At 32.6% G+C, this 12,090-nt stretch overlaps 1 non-coding gene across 1 annotated transcript; it reads right to left on the reverse strand.

Annotated features, from left to right (window-relative positions):
• Positions 1-11,535: 11,535 nt before the first annotated feature.
• Positions 11,536-11,640, reverse strand: LOC127902837 (small nucleolar RNA R71). The gene has a single exon (XR_008055475.1). It is a non-coding gene; the product is annotated as a small nucleolar RNA R71 (small nucleolar RNA).
• Positions 11,641-12,090: the final 450 nt, after the last annotated feature.

Genomic DNA, 12,090 nt, shown 5'->3' on the forward strand with positions numbered 1-12,090 from the left:
TTTTAACTAACATTATATCTAATTGAGTCATTTACATGATTACAACAATTTAACATCAAGATTTACTAAATTAATTATTTTTAAAAATCACAGTACTTTTAAAAATTTATTTAACTAAATGTTTAACTGATTTCGTCGTAGCTGATTATTTTTATATTACAATCAATAATAATTATTTTAAAAGTTATAGTATTACCAAATTGACTCATATTCTTATTTATAACTGATCAAATTGTTACCGAGATTTTTAAAATTATGTGAAAATGACTTTTATGGAATATCATTGTAAAAGAATTTTATCAATACATATATTTTTTTCAACTGCGGCTACGGGATTAGGTAAGGCTAATGAAAGCTTTTGCTAAAAATGTGTGGGTGGTCGTTAAAAGTCACGGGTACTCCAGTTCCTTGATTAGATTGATACTCGTCGTTGTTCTGAGTGCAAGTTGCCTTAGCACTTTCGTGAGTGAATGAGATTTTTCCTTTGTTGCTTTGGCAAGAGGTCGCTTTGGTGTGATGTCAACTTGTGAAATAGTCAAGGGTCTTTGGCTCTTTGCTACCTTTACATCGTATGCAAAGATTTGACAAGTGAGCAATTAGAATTTCTCTACCTTTACGATAGAGAAAAGCGAAAACAGTTCCCGTCCGGTCACACAACTGGCTTCAAGAGTTCCTCGCTGGTTGCAAAAATTAATTTCTTTTTAATCTTTGCAATTTGTTACATAAATAAAAAAACAATTTTTGAAATAAAAATGATAAATATAGTTGAACCTCAATGAATTGATTACCAGGATTAAATAATAGTTTTTATTGGTCTCAAATTGGGTCAACATATTAAATTAATAATTTGATAAATTTATTAATAATAAAAATAAATATTTTATATTTACTAAAATATTAAGACTGATCTACTATATAAATTAATAATTTATTAACTTGAAACTAAGGTACTGTTCATTTTTTAACTTAATGACTTAATTGATTAATTTTAATTAAACCATTGAATCTTTTCATTTTTTTCAACCTAATGAAAATTTAATGTAAATTGTGCAAATTCTTGTAGTATTAAGGGAAAAAGATATCTATACCCGAAGAATTAGAGAAAAAGTCAAGTAAATCCTTAAGTTTTCAATAAGGAATATCAAAACTCCCTTTAATTGTAATATCTTTTGTAAATAGTAATTAAAATTTTACTTCAAAATTTTTAATAAACACAAATATAATTTAAACAGTTTAATTTGTCAAGTAGACTAATAATATTAGGATATTTTTAATCTATGATATAATTTTTAAAATGTAAATTAGTGTATTTATCTTAATAATATATGTTATTTATTATAAAATTTTAATTAAATGTTTCGGTTAAATTGATTTTATAGTTAATAAAATATATCTCATGTATTCATAATATCTAAATTATTTTATATAATATTCAAAATAATGTAAATTTTTAAGAAATTTGTTATAAAATTTAGTTTAATATAATATAAGATTGTAAAATATTAAAATATTTTTTAAATATTAAAATTACCTTAAAATGTTTATATTATTGTATTTATTTTAATATTATATTTCTATTTAATATAAAACATTAGAGTTAATTTTTTTTGAATTAATAGAACCAAAAGTTATTATAGTCAAAAAAGAATTTTAAAATCTTTTATTAAGAACTTGAAATCTATATGATTATTTTTCTAAATTTTGAAGGTATAAATATCATTTCTCATATTATTAATGTCGCTTTAAAATAGAGTACCCAATATTTCTAGTTCACTGATTTCGGTCACTTGCTTTTATATTCAAACCATTGCCTCCAGCTGGGCACCAATTATTGAAAAACATTTTGACTCATTACAGCCTGTTATTAGTTTTGGTCATATTATTTTCCATCATTCGGTTATAGATTTTCAAATCTAACGATCCGTAACTATTCTTACGTCATAAATAGTATTGAGGTACTACAATTTTTAAATTATAGTTATTATAAAAAAATATAATAATGAAATAATAATTTATAATTTATAATAAATATAATTTTTAAATAATAATTTTAATAAAAATATAATAAAATTATTAAATTTTTTCATCATACAAATATAAAATTAAATTAATTTAATTTTTAAACTATAATAGTTAGTATATTTTATAGATATCCAATCTCAATTTTAATCACAACCTTAATAATATAAGTTAGCCATGGCCAAAACATCAAATATCAATTGTCAAACCTGCCGTGTACGCTATGTTTAAGTCTAGCTTGTGTGGAATTTGTTTGTCCATGTTTTTTCCTGTGGAAAACCCTCTTTTTCCACAAATCAATTAAATCAATCATCGCATTAAATACTAGACGGCGATGTTAGTGTAAATATTTGAAGATGAAGCCACGTTTGGAAGACAAGTTCGCATGTTCAATGCCACTTCGGCCTTGGTCGGAGTGGTGGGCTGCTGCCCTCACAAGCATTGTGAGGGCAGCGGTTCAAGCCCCCACAAAAGCATTTGTGGGGGCTAACGTGCTTATTTGCTTAATATTTCAAAAAATTTCCTCTTCCTCGTGAAATACGAGTGGAGTATAGACATCCCTCTTCTGTAAGGGCTTATTTGTCTGGGCATGTACTTCACAGAATTCAATGTAATAATATAAGTCTCAATCATGTATTTCTGATTGTAAATATCAGTGTAATATATATACTATAATAGCAGTTGTAAATATCTGTGTAATGCAGTCATCTGATGATTAATCAGTATTCAAAAAAAAAAAAAAGTTCGCATGTTCAATAAATGCAAAAACAGCCAGTTTTGTGCATGGCTTTAATGCATGCATTGTGAGTAGTAACCTCCACATGATGGCAAGTTGACGATTGGCAATTGGTGCTCCTTTTGTCAAGATTTGCTTGAGATAGCGGCTGTTTCACTAGATTTTTTACCGTAAAGTTTGATTTCTCAAGCAATCCGTATACTATAAAGAGGGCTTAATATATTCGAGAGTAAATCATCCCATTTGCATAGAGAAATTTTAGAATATATCTATTATATTATAACTAATTAATGTATATATGACATATATAATTGAGTTTAATACAACTATAACTTATATGATAGTTTACAAAATAAATATATAAATGTCATGATATTATTTACTTATTGTATGATTATATAATACAATAAATGTATTCTAAGATTTTTCATTTGCGAGAGCTGCGAGCATTTAAATATTGATGGCCAAACAGATCAGCTGTCAACAACTCATTCCAATAATCCCATGTGAGTAATTCACAGTGAGTACTGCACGTGACGCCTGTTTCTCTACTTTTCATGTTAACATTGATTTCAGTAGCAGCTGGTTATGCAGGCAACATTTCAAAATTAATTAAAAAATAAAAATTAGTTCTGCTCACTAAATTTGAGAGAATGAATTTACTGTTGGTTAAAAATTATTTTGCAGGAAACTTTTTGAATCGTAACTCTTTTACAATATATAAAATTATCATAATTTATAAATTACATCTTTACTTTTTTTTGTGATATTAATTCAGATTCTCAAGTCACGATCTAAGTTGAAAAAAAAAATTATAAGTAAGAATTATTTTATGAAATTTAAAATAATTGATAAATAACTGAGAGGGATCATTTTGGAAGATTTAAATTCTAATATGATAACAATTTTAATTTTTCACCCCCTGGTAAGGAATCAAAAACCACAATTTATTAGATTAGCGCATAAAATAATTGAGTATATAAAGTAATTTTTAAAGTATAAATAATTGGACCCTAATATTTTTAATATATGAAAATCTTACTAATATGTTGATGAGAATTAAATTGATAATTAAGGGAGAGATTGAGACATTTAGAATAGTTTAGATGAGACGGGATTTTGCGTTCTCCGAGATTTGATCCTAATTTTGATCACAAATGTATTAAAAAGACGAGTTTCGGTCCATAATTATGTGCTATTTGAGTAATTAAAATGGGAATGTGATTGTCGAATTCCAAACTTTCCCGAACCATTGCCGTTTTTACCCAAAACACTAAAAATATCTAAAGAAAAGTCTGCACCTATTCCAATTTTTTTTTTTTATCGAATAGGAAAGAGCCCTCACGTGGCTTGAACTCGTATCCTAAATAATTTGAGGAGTGCTAGCAACAGTGACCCTTTTGGGCGACTGTTTCAGTCGCTTGTTTCTTGTGTTGACACGTGTTTTTCTTTTCAGTTCATTTATGGCTATTTAATTTTACAATAATATTCTTATTAAATCTTCTTCCATGAAGCGCTTTTTTTTTTTTAAAACCAATCATGCATAATCCATTTCTGACCATCACTCAATTCATTTTCTCTCTGCAGGCCAAACCAAACCCAACACCAGAACAGAACCGCTTTCCCAAGCGTGAAAGAGAAAGAGAGAATAATGGAGGCTGAGGCTCTCCATTTTATGGTGGCAGCAGAGGAATCCCATGCATCCATCTGCCTTTTTCTATGAAGCTTTAATTTAATAAGTTCTTATGAAAATTTTTTTTTTTAGAAAAATTTAAACAAAAACCCAGCTTAAGAGATGACTATCCTGAAATTTGCAAGACTTCTGATTTTTTTTTTTTTTTGGTGTTATACTGAAGATTTTATTTATAAGCAGATCTAAGCCCTTTTTGAATGGTTGAAAAAATTGGAGCAACTTTTTGTTGGGTGGGTATTTTTGTTGGGGAAGAATGAAAGTGGTTCGAAGAGTTATTGATGAGTAATGGGTGAGAGTGGATTTGAGAGTGAGGATAATGGCCATTGATGAAATGGCGAAATCGAGTGAATTTAGTGAGACAAAGAGGGAGAAGGCTTGAGGGCCCGAAATGGATGGAGGAAAAATTGAGGAAGAGAAGAAATGAGAATGAAAAATGGATTGAAGGATAAATCTATAATTTAAAAATGATGTTTTTTTATAATGAATAAAAGTTTGGACTCTTACGTAACTAAGTGGGGGTGAAACTTTTAAAATAATAAAACTGACACGTGTCTATTTATAGAGCGGCGACTGAGACACTCGCGAGTGTCCGTAGCACTCCTCAAATAATTTTAAGAGTATTAGCCCATGATTGGGTTTGTGACAAATAAATTACATATTTGAGGTACATAGTTATTGGTGTCCTAGTTTAGGTGGCACCTACCATTTATTGCACATATAAGGTATTAATTGACTTAATTAATATATAAAGTTTAAAATCTAATTAATTAGCGACACAAATGCCAAGTACAGTATATGTAAATCATATTTGTCGATTATCACAAAACGGGCTCTTGAAAATAAGCAAGAAAGCTTAATTTGTTGAAATGAACTCAAACTTGTCAATCGATTTGTCGTCTCAAGGTTGGAAAAACGATGACATGTCATTTCAAGCTGATCATGGATCCAGAACCGACAACTTGGTGTTGTTGTCCAAGGTTGTTAAACTCTCATGTGAGTAACATACGCTTGTCTTAAGTCTAAACGGCACGTCTTGTCGTTGTTTTAGGAAGGTTTAAGTTGCATGTGAAAGGTTCTTGATCAAGCAATTAAGTTTGTTGGTTTTGGAGGGAATCATCTGGATCTGTAATGCCAGCAGTAGCTGATATATATGCTGGTTCTGGTTTCATCTAGATTGATTGAAGAGAGAGTAAAACTTTTCTGAGTGTTCTCTGTATTGTGTTTGCCACCTCTATAACCATTAAAGCTTAATAAAATTACTCCCTGAGTTGTTTTCTTCAGTGGATGTAGGCACTGTTGAAGGTGCTGAACCACTTAAGTCTTTGTGTGTTCTTGATTCTTTGTGTTGATTTTTCTTTGATCTGGTGATTGTTACGACTTTCTTAGATTTGGTTCTTAAATCTTAAAGTCTTAATTAGATCTTGGGGTGAGATAAATATGGTGTAAAAAGGGTTTGTTTCACAACAATTGGTATCAGAGCTTTAATTCTGATTCCAAGGTTCAAGAATGGCTTCAAAGGTGGATCTTGATAAGTTTACAGGGCAAAATGACTTTAATATGTGGAAGATCAAGATGGAGGCTTTATTGATCACTCAAGGTCCGGGAGATGCCATAGAGCCAGTCTCTAAACTTGAAGGAAATGAAGCTTCATCATCCGAGACCCCAGAACAAGCAGCAGAGATAGACAAGAAAGCCAGAAGCACAATTATTCTGAGTCTGGGTGACTCTGTAATTAGAGAAGTGGCAATAGAAAAGACTGTTGTTGGTTTATGGGCCAAGTTGGAGAACCTGCAAATGACAAAGTCTTTAGCTAATAGCCTTTACATCAAGAAGAAGATGTTCTCACTGAGGATAAGGAGCATCACTTGATGAGCATATAGATGAGTTCAATAAGGTTTGTGATGAATTGGAAACCATTAATGAAGGACTGAGTGATGAGAGCAAGGCTCTGTTGTTAATCAGTTCTTTACCAAAGTCATATGAGAACTTTGTGGATGCCTTGTTATATGGGAGACAAACACTCTCTCTAGAAGAGGTTAAATCTGCTCTTGGCACCAAGAAGTTGAAAGACAAGCAAGATAATCCAGAAAGTGAATCAAGTGAAGGCTGATGGTTAGAGGAAAATCTAAAAAGAGGGAAAACAAGGGAAAGAAATAAGGCAGATCAAAGTGCAAATAGAAGCATTTGAAGTGTTTTCATTGCCATAAAGAATGGCATTTCAAAAGAGATTGCCCTGAAAGAAAGAACAAGAATAAAGCAACCAAGGAAAAGACAAGAAATGCAGCCATAACTACAAAAGATGCAAACTTTGAAGTAGTTGGAGTGCTCCTTGCCTCAAATGAGAAACATCAAGGTCACTGGGTTCTTGACTTAGGTTGTACCTTCCATGTGTCCAAAAAGAAGCTATTTTACTACATATCAGCTTTGTGATGGGGTATGATTTTAATGGGTAATAACTCAATGTGTAAAGTAGTTGGTATTGGGACTGTTAGCCTTAAAATGTTTGATGGTGTGGTGAGGGAATTAACACAAGTTAGGTTTGTTCCTGACTTAAAAAGAAACTTGATCTCAATTGGCATGCTCGATCAAGTAGGTTGTGTCATTAGGGCTAAAAAATAGGTGTTGAGGATAATTAAAGGCTCAATAGTGATTATGAAAGGTATAAAAGAAAATGGCTTGTATGTATTGGATGGACATACTACTGTTGGAGAGGCAAGTGTAAATAATAGTGGTGGGAACAAATCGATGTTGTGGCATTTGAGGTTGGGGCATATGAGTGAGAGGCTTGAAAGAACTACAAAAACAAGAAGTGTTTGGGAAAGACTATATAGGGGCTTTGGGGTTCTGTGAAGATTATATTCTAGGTAAATCTTCCATGTTAAAGTTTGAGACTGCAACTCATACTACCAAAGAGAAACTAGAAAACATACACTTCGATTTGTGGGGGCCTGCACAAGTGACTTCACTAGGTGGGTGTAAATACTTTCTGACTTTTATAGATGATTTTTTAAGGATGGTTTGGGTCTTTACACTCAAAAGCAAAGATGAGGCTCTTGAAAGATCCAAAAGGTGGAAGATTTTTCTTGTAAACCAAATTGGTTTGAAGGTGAAAATATTGAGGACAGATAATGGCTTGGAGTACTATAATAAGTTGTTTGAAGAGAACTGTGAGAAGAATGGGATTCAGAGGCACAAAACTGTCACTTATACTCCTCAACAAAATGGTCTTGCTGAGAGGATGAACAGAACCTTGGTGGAAAAGGTTAGGTGCATGTTGATCTACTCAAAACTTCCAAAAACTCTTTAGGCAGGAACTTTAAACACTATATGCTATCTAGTCAACAAGAACCTAGCAACTGCTATAGGATGTAAAACACCAATGGAACTGTGGTCAGGAAGAATAGTTGACTATTCAAAACTCAGAATCTTTGGCTGCGTACCATATGCTCATGTAAAGTAAGGTAAACTAAAACCAAGAGCATTAAAGTGCAGGTTTCTGGGGTATATATCCAGAAGGTGTCAAAGGCTACAAATTGTCGTGTGTTGATTCCAAGCCAACTTAGTGTATAATAAGTAGAGATGTAACTTTCCATTAAGATGAGATCTTGAATCAATCAAGGAGTCCTGTCAACAGCTCTGAATCAGGTGCTGAGTCTAATAAAGTGAAGTTTCAAGTGGAGCCTCATACCTTGAAAAAGCTTGATCCATAAATTAAGAGTGTTAAAAAAGAACTTGAAGCTGGTGTTGAGCATGAATTAGCAAAAAGTGAAGAGGACACATATCAATTGGCAAGAGACAGAAAGAGAAAGACTATTAGACCACCTAAAAGATATGCAATGACTGATTTAATTGCATATGCTTTGACTGCTACTCAATAGTTGAATGATGATGAACTTAGGACTTATAAAGAAGCTATCACAAGCAAATGCAAGCTGGAATGGAGGAAGACAATGGATGAGGAGATGGCATCTCTGATAAAAAATAAAACTTAGGAAATGATTGTAAAAGCATAAAAGAAGAAGATAGTAAGCTATAAATGGATCTTCAAGATAAAAGAAATGATATCTTGTGCTAAGCGTAGAATATTTAAAGCTAGACTAGTGGTAAGGAGTTTCACACAAAATGAAGGTATTGACTTCATTGAAGTTTTTTCCCTAGTGGTGAGACATGTTTCCACAGAATTATTCTTGCACTTGCTGTTGTTCAGGACATGTATCTTGAGCAAATGGATGTCAAAACAACTTTTTTGCATGGTAAGTTACAAGAAGAGATTGTAATGCAACAACCAGAGGGGTATGTGGTTTCTGGTAAGAAGATCATGTTTTTTTACTTAAGAAGTTTCTATATGGTTTGAAGCAATCACCTAGGCAGTGGTATCTGAGGTTTGACAGCTTCATGTTAACACATGCCTTTAACAGATGCAGTTATAATTGCTGTGTGTATTTCGAGAATATAAGTGGAGGAAGGATGATATATCTCCTACTGTATGTAGATGATATGCTGATTGCATGTCATGACCAAAAAGAAATTGATCATCTAAAGAAACCCTTAAGCAGGGAATTTGAAATGAAGAAACTTGGGGAAGCTAAGATGATTTTAGGGATGGATATTATCAAAGATAAGAGCAAGAAGGTTTTGTTTTTAACTCAACAGAGCTACATAAAATAGTTCTGGTGAGGTTTGGAATGAATGATGCTAAGCAAGTGCAGACACCATTGGCAAATCATTTCAAGTTATCTGCTACACAATGCCCCCAAACTGATGCAAAACAACAGAAAATGGCTTGTATACCCTACTCAAGTATTGTGGGTAGCCTCATGTACATCATGGTACTCACTATGCCTAATATCTCACATGCTGTGAGTATGGTGAGTAGGTTTATGACAAATCCAGGCTACAAACATTGGAAAGTTGTTCAGTGGATTATGAGATTTATGGCAAATATGTTTGATTTATGGTGGAAAGAATAGCAATGGACAAACATTGATTGGTTATGTAGATGCTAACTTTGCTGGTGACCTTGATACAACGAGGTCACAAACAGGGTATCCGTTTACTCGGAGGGGCTGCACAGTTAGCTGGAAAGCAACATTATAGAACATAGTGGCTTTCTCCACTATAGAGGCAGAGTATACTACAGCAACTGAAGACTTTAAAGAAGCCATTTGGCTAAAAGGCATGATAATTGAGCTAGGAGCTGAGCAAGGGACTGTAACAGTATACAGTGATAGCCAGAGTGCCATACATCTCAGTAAAAATCAAACTCATCACAAGAAGACAAAACATATAGATGTTAAGTTGCACTTTGTGAGACTTCAAGTGTCAAGGGGGGCTGTTGAGTTGCTGAAAATTCATACTGAAGAAAATACAGCTGACATGTTAACCAAGGTTGTGCCCATTGCCAAGTTCATCATTTGCATGTACTTAAAAGGAATCTGCAGGTTTTAAGAAGCTGCAGATGAGGAGAAAACAAACAGAGAAGAGGGAGCTATGAGTGTTGAGTTCAAGGTGGAGATTGTTGAAATGAACTCAAACTCGTCAATCGATTTGTCGTTTAAAGGTTGGAAAAATGAGTGACATGTGTTGAGTGTTAGAAAATGTACATTTATAAAGGAGAAAATCGTCATTTTACATTTCAAGTCTTACTAACACCCTTACTTTTATGTATTTAACCTTCTTGTGATTTAATTACGTGTGTTTTATTTTAATTAAGTATTTTATATATTTTAGGGGCATCATGGTCATTTCACAATGAACAAGAAATCAGATAATTTACTCAATGTATCTATAAAAAGGGGACCTCTCCACCCTAATTTGGCATCTCTGAATCCATTTTTGGACTCCATTTTCTATAATTCCTTCTCCATCTTGTATTTTCTACGTATTTTAGTAAATTTCCATTTTTCCCCTAGTTCAATTATGAGTAGCTAATTTTCTTTAAAGCTTGGGTTGAAGGTGAAGTCTCAACATGTGTCATGGGCTTTATTTGGTAAATTTATTTTCTTTTCCACTCTAATTTTTGTGGATGATTTGACTTTTCGTCGACAAATAATTTAATTCAAATTTTAGGATAATTTAAATAACTTCCACCACAAATCCAACCACCCATTTAGAAAAATTAATTCTACACACAATTAAAATCCACATACTCGTGGGATCGACACTCGTCACCATTGATCTATTCTACAATAGATTCGTGCACTTGCGAGTTCAATAAAATTTGCACAATAAGTTTTTGGCGCCGTTGCCGGGGAGGTAAGTTATTTTAATTCGTAGAATTAATTTTTGTGAATAATTTCTTTTATTTGTTTTCTTGTATTTTTTTCTTATTAAAAAACAAGAAAAAAAGTTAATCTGCATTTAGAGGTAATAATTTCTTTTCTTTCTCTATTCTTTACAATTCTGTAATTTAAGTTTTAAGTTATTTTTCTTTCTAATGTTTTTATTTTATTAATTTATTTTTAGTTAATTTGTTTCACCTATTTTTTTTTAGTGTGTTTTTATTAAAACAATTTAACAGCGTAATAAGGTTAGTACCGTAATTTCTCTTTCTTTAGTTTTATTTTTTTGTTCCCATTTATTTTGTGTTCTTTGCATGCATGGTCGAAGGTTATTATTACCTAATCTTGAGCCTATAGACCTTGAACTTGTAAAAATATTGCGCACACACAAACACATTAAAGATAAAAGTGAAATGCATTTGCAACAACAACCACCACCACAGGAGAGGCCATTTAAGGACTACTTCAGTCCCTTAGCTAATTTGAGCACATCATGCATAAGATACCCAAATGTAGCTGCTAGGAGTTTTGAGTTAAAACATAGTGTGCTAAATTGTCTCACAATATTCTATGGCCTAGAAAATGAGGACCCATATAATCAGTCGAATGATTTTCATACTGTTTGTCAAACATTTAAATATGAGAATTTTTCAGATGATGATATTAAACTTAGACTATTCCCATTTTCTTTAAAGGATAGAGCTCGTTCATGGCTCAATACATTGCCTTCTAATAGCATCACATCATGGGAACAAATGGTAACTAAATTTTTGAATAAATATTTCCCAGTGCATAAAGCCAATGCTACTCGCAGGAAAATTTCAGAGTTTTACCCAGAAAGAAGACGACCAGTTTTGTGAAACATAGGAGCGATTCAATGGGCTACTCTTGAAGTGTCCACATCATGGGTACGGGAAATTGCACCAATGCCAATGGCTAATGACAACAAGTGGAGGAGTGCTAATGTCAAAAAGTACATCAGAGATTTGGAAATTTTTCCAGCGACAAGCGGATAATTCCCAACAACGGAGTCAATCGCTCAGGAATACTAAAAGAATTAAGGGAGTGAATGAGGTTCACATTGGCGAGTCAACTTCAGGAATTAAAAAAGTCAAGGAGATGGTTGAAGGTCTCTCTCGACAAATAGCATCGTTAACGACTGCTAAATTAACAGAACAACATGACCATGACTCATACTCAGATCAAGCCAATGCTATAAGTGTTATGAGAAAACCATCAAATTACAACCCATATTCCAACACATATAACCCTAGATGGAGAGACCATCTAAATTTTTCATGGTCTCAAGGATTCCAACAGAATGGACCAGCAGCTCCAGCTCCACCAATGCAACCAATTCC

The sequence above is a fragment of the Citrus sinensis genome, chromosome 5 (genome assembly GCF_022201045.2).
Source record: "Citrus sinensis cultivar Valencia sweet orange chromosome 5, DVS_A1.0, whole genome shotgun sequence".
Taxonomy (NCBI): Eukaryota; Viridiplantae; Streptophyta; class Magnoliopsida; order Sapindales; family Rutaceae; genus Citrus; species Citrus sinensis.